The sequence below is a fragment of the Meles meles genome, chromosome 18 (genome assembly GCF_922984935.1).
Source record: "Meles meles chromosome 18, mMelMel3.1 paternal haplotype, whole genome shotgun sequence".
NCBI lineage: Eukaryota > Metazoa > Chordata > Mammalia > Carnivora > Mustelidae > Meles > Meles meles.
Window position 1 is genome coordinate 51,932,108 of NC_060083.1, and position 16,403 is coordinate 51,948,510.

At 36.3% G+C, this 16,403-nt stretch overlaps 1 protein-coding gene and 1 non-coding gene across 2 annotated transcripts in view; one reads left to right on the plus strand and one right to left on the minus strand.

The window, feature by feature from the left end:
* Positions 1-16,403, plus strand: part of CEP112 (centrosomal protein 112) — a 409,934-nt gene that overhangs the window by 128,900 nt on the left and 264,631 nt on the right. The window lies entirely within an intron of this gene.
* LOC123930322 lies at positions 15,133-15,235 on the minus strand. Its single transcript, XR_006816042.1, has one exon. It is a non-coding gene; the product is annotated as a U6 spliceosomal RNA (small nuclear RNA).

Below are 16,403 nucleotides of genomic sequence, written 5' to 3' on the forward strand. Positions count from 1 at the left end.
GATACTTAATAAGGAAGATGTATTAGTTTTAACCAAGACTATTGGAGTTGAAAGATGAATTCAGTTTGCAAATTGTCAGATACAATTCGTGATGTATTGTTCAATGAAAATATGTCAGATTTTTTATATCGGCCTATAATGTTACCTCCAACAACCTAGATATTTTGTAGAGTGAGGAGCAAGAAGATTGATGCGTATGATAGCATTGTAGATTTTATGTAACTGGAATTAGATTAATATGTCAGGGTAGGGTTAAATATAACCAGAAACTGGTAAGTTATGTTATAGTTGAATTATTTAAAAAGTTTGTTATTTGTCACTGCCCCTTTTGTTCTAGGCTAATCCAGGAGAGAAATGCTTTTTTTCTACCACTGGAATAGAGAGCTTATGTTAAAATGAACCTATGCAGGGTCCTTGGAGGGTGAACTCTGGATACTGAAATTATCCAGTGAGAAAACTTTTAGAAGTATCTATTGTTTAGCTTTGTTTTTATTACAAAACTAATATATACTTACTGTAGAAAATTGGAAAATGACAGAAGAGCACAAATAATCAAAATAGCTTATGATCACATTAAATAGAGCTATTTAATGTTACTCCATTTTAATTACTCTGAGAACATCAAATCTTGAGCTCTTATACAGGGATAACATCCCCTCCCATACTCTGTTCTTTTTTTTCTTTTTCTCACGCTCTTTAAAATTGTCTTAGCCATTCTTATTTGCTCTTCTATTTCAATTTCAGAATCAGGTTTTACTAAAATTCTGTTGTTATTTTATCATATTTGCATTGTTTTTGTAGATTAAGTAGAATTAAAATTTTACTAGATTGGTTTATTTCTTCCATAAATTGTATATTTCTCTATTAGTCTATTTTAATAGATTTTAAGCTTTATTTATTTGAGAGAGAGAGCACACATGAGCTGGAGAAGTGAGGAAAGGGGGAGTGAGAGAGAGAGAGAATCCTCAAGGAGATGCCCCCTGAGCATGGAGCCTGATACAGGGCTCGATCGTAGGATCCTGAGATCATGACCTGAGCTAAAACCAAGAGTCAGAGGCCTAACTGACTGAGCCACCCATGTAACCCTATTTTAATGGCTTTAAATGTTTACAATTTTCTCCACATATATTTTACATATTTTTGTTAATTTATTCTTACATGTAGTTTATGATCCCATTTTGAATTTTTATCTTTTTTTAAAAATTATATTTTCTAATTGAAGGGTCCAGCAGATGGAAGTACTTTCTTATTTTTAATTTTTTAATGAGAGAGAACATGGGTATGTTTGGAGGGGTGGGAATGAGGCAGAGAGAGAGGGAGAGAGAGAATCTCCAGCAGGCTCCACACTCAGCATGTAGCCTGCCACAAGACGCTGAGATCATGACCTGAGCCAAAGGCAGGTGCCCAATTGACCAAGCCACCCACGTGCCCCTGGTTGAAGGTTTTTGAGGCCACTTTATCAGGTTAAGGAAATTCCTGTTCATTTCTAATTTTCTAAGAGTTATGTTTTAAAAAATCATGGATGGTTGTTATAATGTGCCTCCAAATTTTGTTTTATTGCAATTATCATATGCCTTCTTTAAATGATTTTTATGTATTTATTTATTTTAAAGATTTGTTAATTTACTTGAGAGAGAAAGAGAACGAGAAAGTGAGAGTTTGCTTGTGAGCACAAGTCGGGGGCAGAGAGAGAGGGAGAGAGAATCCCAAGCAGACTCCATCCTGAGTGTGTAGCCTGCCGCAGGGCTTCATCTCAGGACCCTGAGATCACGACCTGAGTTGAAACCAAGAGTCAGGCACTTAACCAACTGCACCATCCAGGCGTCTCTTGAAATGATTTTTAAAAATTTACATTCCACTTTAAGCAAATTTCAATTATACAATACAGTGTTACCAACTGTAGTTACCATATTATACTTTAGATCCTAACTCCATACTCATCTTACAGCTGAAAGTTTGTATCCCTTACCAACCTCTAATTTCCCCACGTCTAGCTCCCAGCAATCTCTTTTCTACCTTCTATTTCTGAGTTACCTTTTTTTTTTTTTTTAAGATTCCATATGTAAGTGATATCATGCAGTATTTTGTCCTTTTCTGCCTGGCCTATTTCACACAGAATAATGTCCTTCAGGTTCATTCATGTTGTTACAAATGACAGAATTTCCTTCACTTTTAATAGAGAGTGATGTTACATTGTATATGTACACCACATTTTCTTGATCCGTTCATCCATAGGTAGACACTTCAGTTGTTTCCGTACTTTGGCTATTGTGAATAATGCTGCAAGGAACATGAAAATATAGATACCTCTTCAAGGTCATGGTTCTGTCTCCGTTGGTTATAGTTCCAGAAGTGGGATTGCTAGAGCCTATGGTACCTAGTTTTAACTTCTTGAGGAGCCTCAATACTGGTTTCCATAGTGGCTGCACCAGTTTACATTCCCACCAACAGTGCAGGAGGATTCCCTTTTTCTGCACGCTCATCAGCACCTGCTATCTCTTGTCTTTTTGATAATATCCTTTGTAACAGGTTTGTGGTGATATTTCATTGTGGTTTTGATTCAAATTTCCCTAATGTTTAGTGATGTTGAATACATTTTCATGTAAATTTGGGCTTTTGGGGGAAGATCTTTCTTTCTTTCTTTTTTTAATGTAGGTGTTATCACTATCAAGTATCCTCTTAGACCTGCTGTGGCTGTATCCCATAATTTTGGTTGTTGTGTTTCCATTTTCATTTGTCTCAAGATAGTTTTGTAATTTCTCTTTTGATTTCTTCTTTGACCCGTTGATTACTCAGTAGCATGGTATTTAATCTCCACATATGCATGAATTTTCCAGCTTTCTTCTTGTAATTGATTTCTACTTTCATACTGTTGTATGAAAGATGCTTTGTGTGATTTTAATCTTAAATTTATAAGACTTGTTTTGTGGCTTAACATCTGTCCTGGAGAATGTTTCATGTGTACATGAGAAGAATGTGTACTTTCTTCTGAAGAAAGAAAAAAATATATAACATACATATTGTAATATACATGTATGTAATCACATGCAATATACATGTATGTATATACATGCACCTCTGCTGCTACTGGATGAACTAGTCTGCAAATATCTGTGGGTCCATTTGTTGTAAAGTGTAGCTGAATTCCAGCATTCCCTTATTGTTTTTCTCTGTGCATGATCTATCCATTGTTGAAAATGGGTTGTTGGTATCCTTACTATTACTGTACCACTGTCTTTTTTCCCCTTCCAGTTTGTTAATATTTGCTTCATATATTTCTTTCTTCCTTTTATTGGGTGCATAAATATTTACTGTTATATCCTCTTGATGAATGGACCCTTTTATCATTATATAATGACCTTCTTTGTCTCTTGTTACAGTCTTTGGTTACAGACTCTGGTTACAGTCTGTTTTGCATGATACATCTACCCCTGCTCAATAACTTTTTCCATCCCTTCACTTTTAGTCTATATGTGTCCTAAAGCTGAAGTGAATGTTTTGTAGACATCAGGTAGTTGGGTCTTGTTTTACCCACTTAGCCATTTCATGTCTTTACATTGGAGTATTTAACCCATTTATGTTTAAAATAATCATTGATAGTTTGTGGATTTACTGTTGCCATTTTGTTAATTGTTTTCTGGTTGTTTCATAATTCCTTTCTTCCTTTCTTGCTCTCTTTTTTTGTAATTTGATGATTTTCTATAGCAGTATGCCTTTTTTCCTTTTTCCTTATTTTTTGTGTATTGATAGGGTCCCAACTCTGCTCTTCAGGAATAAGCTGAGAGTTGGGAGCTTCTTCCCTATTACACAGCACCATACTGGGTGTGCTTATGGCGGGTGTGTGTGTGCATTTCAGCCTTTCTTACCCAATGTGATGCATCTCTATTGTATATTCATGAGTTATTCCTGCAGACATTAAGAACTACTTCTTTGTTTGCATAGCCCTGTGGGACTTGTAAATGCAGGCCCCATTCTCTATCAGAGCCAGGCAAACACAGGAGTTTCTCAGCTAGTTTCTGGATTTCTTTCAGAGTTACTTTACTTGCAGCTGTACATTCTGTGTCTGTGGGAGGAGGGGCATCCTGTGACTTCATCTGGGTTGACCCCCTCTAATTTGGACTTGTTTTTCTTCTTCTTTCTGAAGAAAGAAAAAAATATATAACATACATATTGTAATATACATGTATGTAATCACATGCAATATACATGTATGTATATACATGCACCTACATGTATGCGATGTATATAATATGTAATATGCATGCATGCTTATATATGTAATATACATAATATCTAATAAATATAAATATATATTCAGCATATATAAGCATATATAAATATGTATTTAGTATCCTTATATATAATATACATTATATATGTAAATCTCTTGGCATAAGTGTTTATATATTTACATATGATATATGCTAAATATGTGTTTATGCTAATATATTAGTATAAATATATTAGCATATATTTAGCATATATGAAACATATGTAAATATATATTTAGCATCCTCCTATGTCCATTTCCGTGTCTTTTATTCTTTCATATTTCAAATTTTCTTATGTTTTTATCTGTGTTCTTGTCCTCTGAATGTATGTTTAAGATGGTTTCCAAATCACTGATTTGACATTCTGCACTTGCATTTCTCCTCTTTTCCACTTCCATGATGAGTTTTTCTTCTGCTCTAAGTTTTTCTTTTTTTATCTCTTCTTTATTCTAATCACTTCCCAGCTTTAAATCTTAATTGTATTCTTTTTATCTTAGATCATTCTTAAGATGTAACCCCCTATCTCATAGAGACCATCTTCTGTCATTCAGACTTCTCACAGTGTTCCTGTTACTTTCTTCTGGATATTGAAGGGGACCATTTTGACAAGTGACTCTTCCATGTATTTGAAGTGTTTCTATTCCCAGGTTGTGCAGTAGCTTTCAGACTCTAGTTGGTGTTTTCATACCTTATTACTTAATCTTAAACAAGGTAAATTTTGTGCAGTCTTGGTTTTTTTACTTCACAAACACTGAACTTCTACTGTGTGTGCATTTTGGCAGATACCATCTGGCATTAGTGTACCATGGAATCTGGGGATGGATTGTCCTGTCTCTGCTCCATGTCTACTTGCATAATGTTCCTGCTCTGTCGGAGAGCTGCAGCTAGCTAGAAAAGTCCTTGTCAGCCGCCAGTGAAGTTCGAAGTTTCTAGGAAATATTACCTATAGAAATTCTGCTTTACTGATGGGATGCTTTTTCATAGGCTGTGTGATGAGTTTCTGTTCTTCTGAATGAATGCAAGTTCTATAGTTCTGAGTGCATATCAAGCTCCATTTTCTTCCTATTTATGTTTCCATCTATGTTACTTTAGTTGTGGAAATTATAGCTCCTGGCATACGGTATACCATCATTCATTTTTTACGCTCAATCCAGATATTTTCTAGGACTTCCTGGCTCTGAATGGATGTATATAAAACATCTGTGGACATTCCTCTGATGTCTTCTGTTATGTGGAAGAATCCCAGCTACCTTTTTTTTTTTATTATTTGTTTAGACACAGAATCTTTTACCTGAGGGAGGAAGAGGGTGTCTTTCTACCTTATTTTTCTCTGATTCTATTTCCTAAGACCCATTTAGATGTGCTGTCAGATGGACCTGTTTAGGTATTTTTTATCAATCCATTTCCATTTGCTTTGTATTTATGGGCAGTTCCTCCCAGCTTCTTTCATTGGGTTGTTTGTTTATGTCAGTTCTTATTGTTATTGGGATCCCCTGCCCCCTACCTCTCTTCCCCCTCTTCTCTTCCTAGGTATTTTAGTTAGTGCTTGCAGGATTCAGGAGATGTTAGTTAGCCAGATGCCATTTTTGTATATGGAGACTAGAACTATTCTTGACTTATTTTTTATTGGAATTCTTTTTGAAATGTAATATATCCTCTCCCATCCTTTTTGTCATTGCATAATGAAAACATTTTATGGTAAGTCAGAATCGTCATCTTTAGAATCAACTATTGCAATTTACTATAGATTCAATTACAGATTAGTTCGTGTGACTAAAATCTAAATACACAGTGACCTTCCCATGACCTTGAATCTTGATTTTCAAAAAATTCCTTGATCTCCAGCTTGCTTTGTGGTCTTTTGCCTCTTTTTCAGGAGGACAGTGAGCCATGTGGAGCTGTATGACCTCCTGAGCAGTGGAACACTGTTAGCTTTCTGCAAAATTAATAAGCGAATCAAAGGCTGACTCAGATCTCCCAAATGGTTTTTTCTAACTCCAGAAAACCATCATATTCTGTGTTGCCATGAGTATTCTTTAATTTTTCACCCCATTGATATATGCTTTATGAATACAATAGACCACAGTCATGTCCTTTGGAGCTTTTATCTATATTGGGTTTTTTTTTATTATTATTATTATTATTCCTGATGCTGTTTGTTCATGGAGCATATAGGGAAACCTTTGTCATCACTTTGTCATCTCCTCCTCCTCACCTGCCACCTGTCACTAATTACATGTAAAATGGGTGCTATTTCTATCCTTGCACCTCCAAACTCAGCTAGTTTCTTCTTAATGTCCTCACTTTAGACCCTTACTTTCCTGTGTTCTGTGAACTGACAAGGTCATCCCTCACACCTAGCTTCCCATGCATTCTCTGGTTCCTTTCCCAATTATTGCCCGTTTCTCCATTGTACGGACTAATTTAAGACCCCTTTATTATCTCTCAACTACGTTGGTCCTTTTAACATGTAGAGAAGAGTAGATATCCACCTTAAAACACCCTTTCTCACCCTTAGCACCCCATCTGCAATCTTTTCCCCTTTCTGCTTTCATAGACAGGTTTTTTGCGAATTTAGTTATTTTGCGAATTTAGTCTGTGTTCTCATCTTCCACGTCCTTTCTTCAGCTCAGTCCCGTCTGTCTTCTTTCATCATGTTACCAAAACTTCTCCTAAGGTCACAGTGACCTTTGATCTGGATTTTGTTCAGTCTCTGTTCCCTACAACATTCTCTTCTTCAGTTTTTGGGACACATCCTCCTGATTTTCTTCCTTCCACCCTGTCTTAATTACATGGTCATTCCATGTTCTGTTGTCTCTGGATCCTCTCCATAGACAATCCAATCCAAGACCATAGCTTTAGAAACCATTCTTCGATACCGATCTTACGGCAGTGACTTACACATGTGTATCTTAGTCTCAGACCATTTATCTCCTTAATTTTCTTTATAGCACTTATTACTATATATTTGAATATTTGTGTTTATTTTCCACTTTTTAAACTCCACTTTTAAATTCACTTCTTATAGAAATTCAGAATGTCACAGAAGCCATTGCTTTCTCTTCATTGTTTCTCTTTCATGGTGGGTGCTCTTATCTTCGCCATCTCTCTGCTTGCTTCTTGTCTGTTTTGATGTTCTCCTCCCAAGTTCCTGCTTTCTTGGGCTGCTGATTGAGTCATTCTGCACATGTGTTCAGTTTGGACTGAAAAATAGTTTGGAAAATTTGAATGAGTTGCCAACATTATAAAATTAGGAGATTTCACATGAATTTGAATTTCTTGTTTCTCTGGAAACATGCAAGATCTGGCAGCACTAAGTCGTCTTCTCTCATGGTGACAGGTGGCTGGAGCTGATTGTGTAATGCTTGGATTAAGTCATAATGGAAGTCACAACAGTTTTCAAAGAATCATTTTCATTGAGGCCACTTTTTCTTCTGTTTATGGTGCGATTAAGTTAGTAGTCAATGAGAAGCAGCCAGTTTTCTTTTTAAACCCTCAGGTTTGTCAACTTAAAATTGTACTTTTAAATAATGTAAGGTTAAAAAGGAAATAATAATAAAAATTTCCAAATGTTTAATAAGAGTATTCCTCATCAAATATTAAGAAGTTTCTCTAATCCAATGTCCAGACTGAAATGACGTCAAGAAGCTAGATGAAGACAACAGGGTCATATGAAGACGATAAAAGAAATAAAGCTAGGGGCGCCTGGGTGGCTCAGTGGGTTAAGCCGCTGCCTTCGGCTCAGGTCATGATCTCAGGGTCCTGGGATCGAGTCCCGCATCGGGCTCTCTGCTCAGCAGCGAGCCTGCTTCCCTCTCTCTCTGCCTGCCTCTCTGTCTACTTGTGATCTCTCTCTGTCAAATAAAAAAAATTAAAAAAAAAAAAGAAATAAAGCTAAGAACAGAAATCCGTGGAATTGGAAACACGATGCAGAATATCACCCAAACCACTTTGAAAAGAAGTTAGTAAATGAGACATGTCCCTATTGTACAGATTAAAAAAGAAGAGAGGAAAAAATTGAACAGCTTTAACCAAAAAACCCCAAAGTGGCAATAGAACTCTATGCAGAGAATGATGTTTTGGGGTCATTCTTCTCATTTCTGTTACCTGGTCCTTGTACACATTTTCATCTGGGCTCCTCTCCACTGTTTTAGTTGTTTTGGTTTTTTGCTTAGTTGTTTTGTTTAAATTTGAGGTGAAATTTACATAATATAAAATTAACCATTTTAAAGTGAACAATTGAGTGACTTTTAGTGCATTTACATTACTGTGCAACCAGCATCCGTGTCTAGTTACAGAACATTTTCAGTGCCCTGCAGTAAAGCTCTGCACTCATTTAACAGCTTAATCCCCAATCTCCACCCGTTCCCAGATCCTCGCAACCACCAATCTGCTTGCCCTCTCTGGGTTTTACCTATTCTGAATATTTCATATGAGTAGAGTCCTGCAACGTGTGACCTTTGTGTCTGTCTTCTTTCACTTACATAATATTCTCCAGGTTGTTACATGTTGTAGCATGTATCATCACTTCGTTCCTTTTCATGGCTGGATAATATTTTATTGTATGTATACACCACCTTTCTTTTTTTTAATCCATTCAATGTTGATGGACATTTGGATTTCTGTCTTTAGGCTATTGTGAACAGTGCTACTATGAGCATTCATTCCACAGGTATTCAGTTCTTTTGGTGTATACTAGGAGTGGAGTTGCTGGGAAAGCTATTTGTTTTTGTACTTGGCTTTTGTTACTGGGTCTTCAAAATGATACTCTGGCAGGTAGCACACATATTTCGTTGTCAGCCTAGTTTCAGCTGCTGCTATAGCCCACAAAAAGAGAATTCCTACTGAGAATTATGTAAAGGCTTCTAGGCATTTGCTAAGAATATTCTTTTCTTTTTCTTTTTTTTTAAAGATTTTAAAAAATTTTTATTTATTTGACAGACAGAGATCACAAATAGGCAGAGAGGCAGGCAGAAAGAAAGGGGGAAGCTGGCTCCCCACTGAGCAGAGAGCCCGATGTGGGGCTCGATCCCAGGACCCTGAGATCATGACCTGAGCCGAAGGCAGAGGCTTAACCCACTGAGCCACCCAATATATACCCAAGAATGTTCTTTTCTAGTGGGCTAGCCTGTTCCAGAAGCCAAACCACTGATTAAATTATTGTCTGATAGAATTATAACAATGAGAACTTGGTGTTCTTAAGTCATATTTGTATCGAATTAGAGTGAGCAGTTAAGTTGGGTGGGTTGCCCTTCCCTACTATGGGATATTTTCACCGGTATCTCCTTTGTTAGGCTTTGCAAACGAAATTTTCCTCTGCTAATTGGTGCTAAAAGTACTCTGACAGACTTTTACCCTCCATATCCATCCATGTATAATCATTGTCATAAAAAAACAGTAAATTAAGATGATCACCACGTTTATGCCAAGAGAGTCACAGTAGAATTGTTAGGTTTTTACACTTTTTGGCCACTGGGCAGTATGGGAATGTTGTCTCCTTTTGCTATAGCAGCTCATTTATATGGTCATTTTAATATTTTATTGTATTTTTGCAATCAGAAAAATAGTGCCAACGCTAGTGATAAGAAATCAGCTCTTACAAACAAAGCATAATTGACACAAGATAGAGATCATCGTCCATGTTGAACGCGATGCTTCTTTAAGCTCAATTAATTTCACATTGGACTTAAACCTGTTTGTTAAAAATACAATGGAAGAAAGAAAAATTAAATAACACATCTGAAATACTGGAAAACATCCTTAATGATGATTATTTCTCACAGTTACTTCTTCATGGAGACTCAGAAACTAAGTCTTACCAGTAAAAAATTCGTATAAGCTAACTCTTAATCTGGTGTTAATTTTAATAATAGATCTCTTTCTGATGGTATCCCCAAGGTATACTCTGAACACAGTGGCTTATGTACCTAATACATTTATTCTTATATGTGGTAAAAGTCATCCAAGAAATTGGAAGAGTATGAACCTAATATGGAGGGATGGAGAGTAGAAGAGGGCATGTGAGGGAACTGGAGAAAAGGAGCCCACTTGGATCAGGAATACAGCAGCCTAAGCAAGACCCCAAATCCCCCCAAAGGTGGGGACGGAATACTTTCTTCCAGCGGCGATGGCAGATGGTTAGAGAACTGGTAGCAATGTGGTATGTGATGAAACTGGCATTGGAGGAAGACTTAACGTTCCTGAATATGTCTCTGCAATAAAACTGGGTTTTGAAGAACAGAAAACGAGCTGCTGGAGAAGAGGGAATTTCCCTGCCAGAAGAAATAAAATGTTTCAAGACATGAATGTGGTAATGTGTTAACGTCCAAGCATGAGGTTAGGAGTAAAGCAAACAGACCTCATTTTCTGGAAGAAACACTTTTGTCAGACAATAATAATAAATAAGCAAACGTCGAACGTTTCCATCCTTAAGAAAAACACGCTTTCATTTCCTTAACTCTGTTTCCTTTATTCCTTCCTAACTTATAGTCCCTGAAGTTCGAGGTCATGAAATTTAACAAGGAATTTAAAAATTGGGGACTTTGTGAAAATTTGGATCTTCTAGTTTTTTATTACTTGATAGAACATTTATTCATTTTAGGTGTGGAATACACAAATGTCAAGGAACTTTGAAGAAACTTTTGGTAATTTGAACCATATATCTCTATTCTTAGTGAACAATGAAGGAGGTTTGATGTGGAGTAAAGTAGGTCTGGAAATAGTCTATATTGAAAGACCTAATGGTCTTTTGATGTCTGATTCTTTGATTTTGCTTTTGCTTTTTAAAGGGGTGCTATGTGATTATAATGAGAAACATTTCAAGTTCTTTACTGGGGAAGTTAATTGTTCCTTAGCTTGCTCTGTTACAACTAATCGGTGGTTTTGAACGGTAGCAGTGTTTGAAATTATTACTGAAGAGAGTCACCCTGTTTGGTAGAGAAAGGTCCAGTTCATCATGAAAGTTTAATCACACCCATAAATTGTCGTCATCCCTTCTCTAGTTTGTGGCTACAGTGGGAACATACATTCATAATATATAATTAAAGTTTCAGTGTAATAATTTTCTAAGTAATTAATAGGAATAGAATAGTTTGTTTTTCTTGCAACGGGTACCATGAAATTTGAAGTTGAAAATTATGGATAAATCACTAGAAGGCACCATCAAAAGTTCATACTCATTTTTGTTAGGTGACTTGAAAAGTATTCAGTTTTGCACTGACGCAGACATTTGTGTCATCGTGAGAAAAGTTATCCCTGCACTTTGGAAAGTGCCCACCAACTCTGAACATAATTTTCTTCTTGAAAAATAGCACTCTTGAGTATCGATGGTGGTAGGTGGTGGGGGGGGACCCATCTGTTCTCTTTGCTGCGCTCTGCTTGAGCATCTGAAACCATTTTAGATGGAGAACACAGTTTCCCGTTTCTTGTAAGCATTCCTTAGCCCCGTGAGCGTGCTGATGTAACCCTGCCTCGAAGAAGCACGATGGAAGGCTTGAAGAGAGGACAGAAATATATGGTGGCCTTGCTTCAGATCGAAAAGGAAGTTTCTGTTCTGTCAAGTACTTCTTTGTAGATGCGTCTTCACAGAATCCTGCCCTGTTTAGAGGACACACTGCTTTACATCAGTGTCACTGTGATATAACGGTCAAGAGGCCTCTTATTGGCAGACATTTGTGACACTTTCACACAGTAAGTGTGGCTTTTAGGTTTATTAGATTCTTTCTTCAGGAATTAAATTTGCTGAACTCACTGTTTTAAACAGTTTATATATTTAGCTTCTTGAGTTTTACTATAATCAAAATTCAGTTTAGCAATGAAATGTGGTGAAATAGACTTAAGTCTGGTGGAGAGTTGATAAACAAATGGAATATAGCAATACTTTATTTAATGCATTATGGTCAAAATGATTTCGGTATATACCCTCTTTTTTTTTTTTTTAATTTTTTGACAGAGACACAGCGAGAGAGGGAACACAAGCAGGGGGAGTGGGAGAGGGAGAAATAGGCTTCCCACAGAGCAGGAAGCCCAATGCGGGGCTCGATCCCAGGACCCGAGATCATGACCTGAGCTGAAGGCAAACGCTTAATGCAGGGACGATGTGTTGATTATTTTTGTATTTTCAACACCAAGCACAGATTCTGGCATACAATAGGTGTTAAGTAAATACTTGATAAATATTTTAGCTTTCAAATGTTCTGGAAGTGGTTTGATATGCAAATATGTTGTGTGAGGATAAATTATAATAAGTAAGCACCAACTTGTGAGTTCAACCAATTAGCATCAGTGATTTAGTTATGTGTATTATATATATGCATACACACACACACACACACACACACACACACACAGGTTTAAAGAAATAGCATGATGTAGTAGAATGACTTTGGACTTTGAAGTCAAATGGGCTGCTTTAATTTCTCATTCTGCCATTGATTCTGTAATTACTTGGGCAAATCACTTAACTCTTCTAAACTTCCTTATTTTCCTTATTTCCTTATTTTCACTGGTGGAAAAAAGTAAGTGATAACTTTCTTATCGGTTTAAAAATGAAATGAAATAGTTCACGAACTACCCCAAACCAATGAGCATAGTGAGCATTCAATAAATATTCCCTCTGTTTCATCATTTCTGAAGATTATGCTTACACCATAAATGTTACTGTTTGTAGCAGCTTCATCCATTGGAAGTACTGAAAAGTGTCTATTATGACTTTATAATTATTTTGTGTAATTTAGAAATCATTTCTGATAAGCAAAAAGACTCCCATTGATAAATATTACATTTATGTTTGGTAAATAAAATAAAATTAAATTTGCCTATTTAAAATTTGATCTACTTGTGCATAGTGATGAATCTAAGTGAGAATATGTTCCACCTACTTTGAAATGTTGAACTACCCAGGGACAAGGCATGGATGATGTTTTGAAGGAAATAAATATTTCAGCTTCATGTTTCAGCCTTTCTTCTGTATTCCTTTGATCTGGCTTTGGTTTACTTTTTACTTATTATTCTGCTTGAATAACTTCACATTGCCTTTTTTCCTCTCCTGAGTAACAGGAAGTGGTCCTGTACCTATTTCAATGTATTTAGGCTTTGTCATTTTATAGGATGAACGTGTCTCTAATTATTTACTGATAAACGACTGCCTGTAAAATAAGCTGTATTGGTGGATATGTATGTAGCTTTGCATGTATGATGAATAATTTATATATGGAACTTTTAATCTACTTTCTTAAATATAAGAAACATAAAAGAAAACATTAGATTTGCGATTTTTTTGAAGTCTAAGATTTTAAAGGAATTTTTCTTCACTATCCACTGTAGCTATTTATGTTTAAGAATCATTTTCTCAAGGTTTTCTTATTTTACCATGAAGATTTCAATTGCTCTTCTGTTTGCTGGGATAGAGGTCTTTTCATTTTTTTGGTAGATCTATATTATAGAGAGAAGTTAGTTTAGCACAAAATTAATACAGAAAACTTTAAACTGCGTAAACATGTCATCACATTTACCTACATTATGTTATACTTCACACACAAATCTTCTGATCTTCTTGGCTGGTTTCTTATACAGATTCTCGCTGACTCTTTCCATTTATCATGGTCCCACGGCACTTAGAATATATATTATATATAATATTACAGTACTACTTGATTTTTTTTTTCTTGTGCTTCCCCCCATAATCAGACTATAGTTTCTCCAAGATTGGGTCAATTTTTCTACTTCTTCTAGGTCTTCTGCAGGTATCTGACTGAGTAGGTCTCAAAATTTGCTGCCAGGACCCTTGCCTCAGCTCCTAGAACACAGCTGCCTTGCTGAAAATGTAGGGTAGGAGGTTGATGCCAGGATTAGTTCTTTTGAGTCACGATCATTGACTTCAAGGAATTTATGTATCTTCTAGCTGAAATCCTTATGTTTTCAGGAGATTTTTGGATCGCTGAAGGAGATTCCTCATTCTTGTTCATAGGTAACATGCTTCAAAACCAATCATGGTTCTTCAAGACTGGAGTCTGGCTCTGGGGGCACAGCCTGCTGGGAAAGCCCAAGTCATTGACAATACAAGGTCCATGTCAGAAGAGAGTTCATTGCACTTCTTCATTGTACCATTGTACCATTGTACATTGTACATTGTACCATTGTACCATGTACCATGCCCTTTTGGAGTGTTTGGAGTGTTTCCCTTGGTATCAAGAGAAGAATCTTTAGCTAGGTTAGCATTGGAACATTATAGTTTGAGTATTATTGTGTGTTTGCCCATGATTTATCAATGCTGCCCTATTTGAGCCACGATGATGGTGGGAACTGCTGGCTTGCTTTCTTCTCCGTTTACTGTTGCTGTACATAAGCCCATTTGCCCTGAGCGCCTTCTAAGAAGGTTGTTCTGATTCACTATAATAGGATGGAGATTCCTACAGTAGAGATCTCTTTCCTATAGATCCATCTTCTTCATTGACTGGATGGAATGAAATCTCTCTGAACCCTCTCCTTCTGTTTTTCAAGACCCTGTGTTTAAACCTCTATTACAATATTTGGAACTTATTTATATTTTTCCTTTACGTGGTGGCGTCTTCTTAAAGAGTCAGGTTTGTCATATAGCTTGTTCCTTAGTGTAAGTTAGTGATTAACACATCATAGGTCTTAACCAATTTTTGATGAATGAGTTAATAAAATGTTGGATGACTCTGTTGTAAACTCAAAATATTATGTTCTTTTAGGAGGAAGAAGAATGTAAAACAATCTTCTCAGCTTTGCTATGGACATTTTAAACATCAATTTGTTATCCTTAGAAATATATTTATATTTGGTCTTAGGCTTCAGTGATTATATGATTATCTTCTACACAGCCTACTCTGTGATTCAGGAAAGCACTTTGTCCTTCTGTATTTTGTGTGTCATCCTTATGCAGGGGTCATGCTAATCTTCTCTGTATTGTTCCAGTTCTAGTATATCCGCTGTCAAAGTGAGCACTATCCTTGTGTTTTATGACTAATATATTTTTTAATTTTAATTTAATATTTATTTTATTTTTTGTGATCTCTACACCCAACATGGGGCTCAAACTCACAACCCTGAAATCAAGAGTCACATCCTCTATCTACTGACTAAGCCAGCGAGGTGCCCCTGTCCTTGTGTGTTTTGACTTGGACACCCACATTAGGTTTCAAAATTGTGATACATGTCTTTAATATGAGGAGTACAGAAATGCTTGGCAGCATCATTTCCTTGTAGGGCCTTAAAACTTCTCCATACAAACTCACCTTAGCTGTGCATTGGCATTCTTCTTCGGTCTTTCATAATCCTTGAGGTGCCCTGGAGTTTTCAACAGCACCTCGTTCCTCATTATCCATTGCGCACTTCTTTTCTATGCCAGCTTCTAGTCTTAGGAACTTACTTTTGAAAAACAAAACTTTCCTTGGTCACTTCTTCCTTTTGCAAGCCTTAGCAGTCATTCACCGATCTCCAGAATTTTAATTCCTAACCATACTGATTCCCTGCACTTAACCACACTGAGAGTTTGCATGTTTGGGCAGATGCATCTTGGTTAAGGGGAAAATCAACAAACTGGACAGTCTTTGGACAGTTTTACCCTGGGTCCTATCTCATTCAGATTTGCCACTATTCAATGTAAATATGCTCTTTGCGAAGAAATAATTTGACTTTTTAGTGTTTTGTTTTGTTTTTTAAACCTGGTGACATTACCCAGAAGGAGTTAAATAACAGAGCAAAGATGAAAACTTTAAATGCTCAAAGACTAGCAAATTTAACCTATGGATTTTTTTTTCCTTGATTTAACTTTTAAATTTGTTGAATTACCTACTTATTTTTTTGTTCACAGCATTGTTAAGGCAGTTATATGTGTGTGTGTGTGTGTGTGTGTGTATACACACACACACATATATAAAGTACCTCAGAGATCCCTTGATGTGTTCTAAGGTTTGAATATATACTAGTTTTATTAGGTGTTACTGTTTCCTTTCACTGCTGTACCACAAACATAGTATCTTATGACAATTCAATGTAGTATTTTACAGTTTGGAAGGTTAGAAGTCCAAAATAAAACTTAGGGCCCGAGATCAAGGTTTGTTAGGACTGGTTTTTGCTGGGAGATTTTAGGGAAGAACCTGTTTCTTG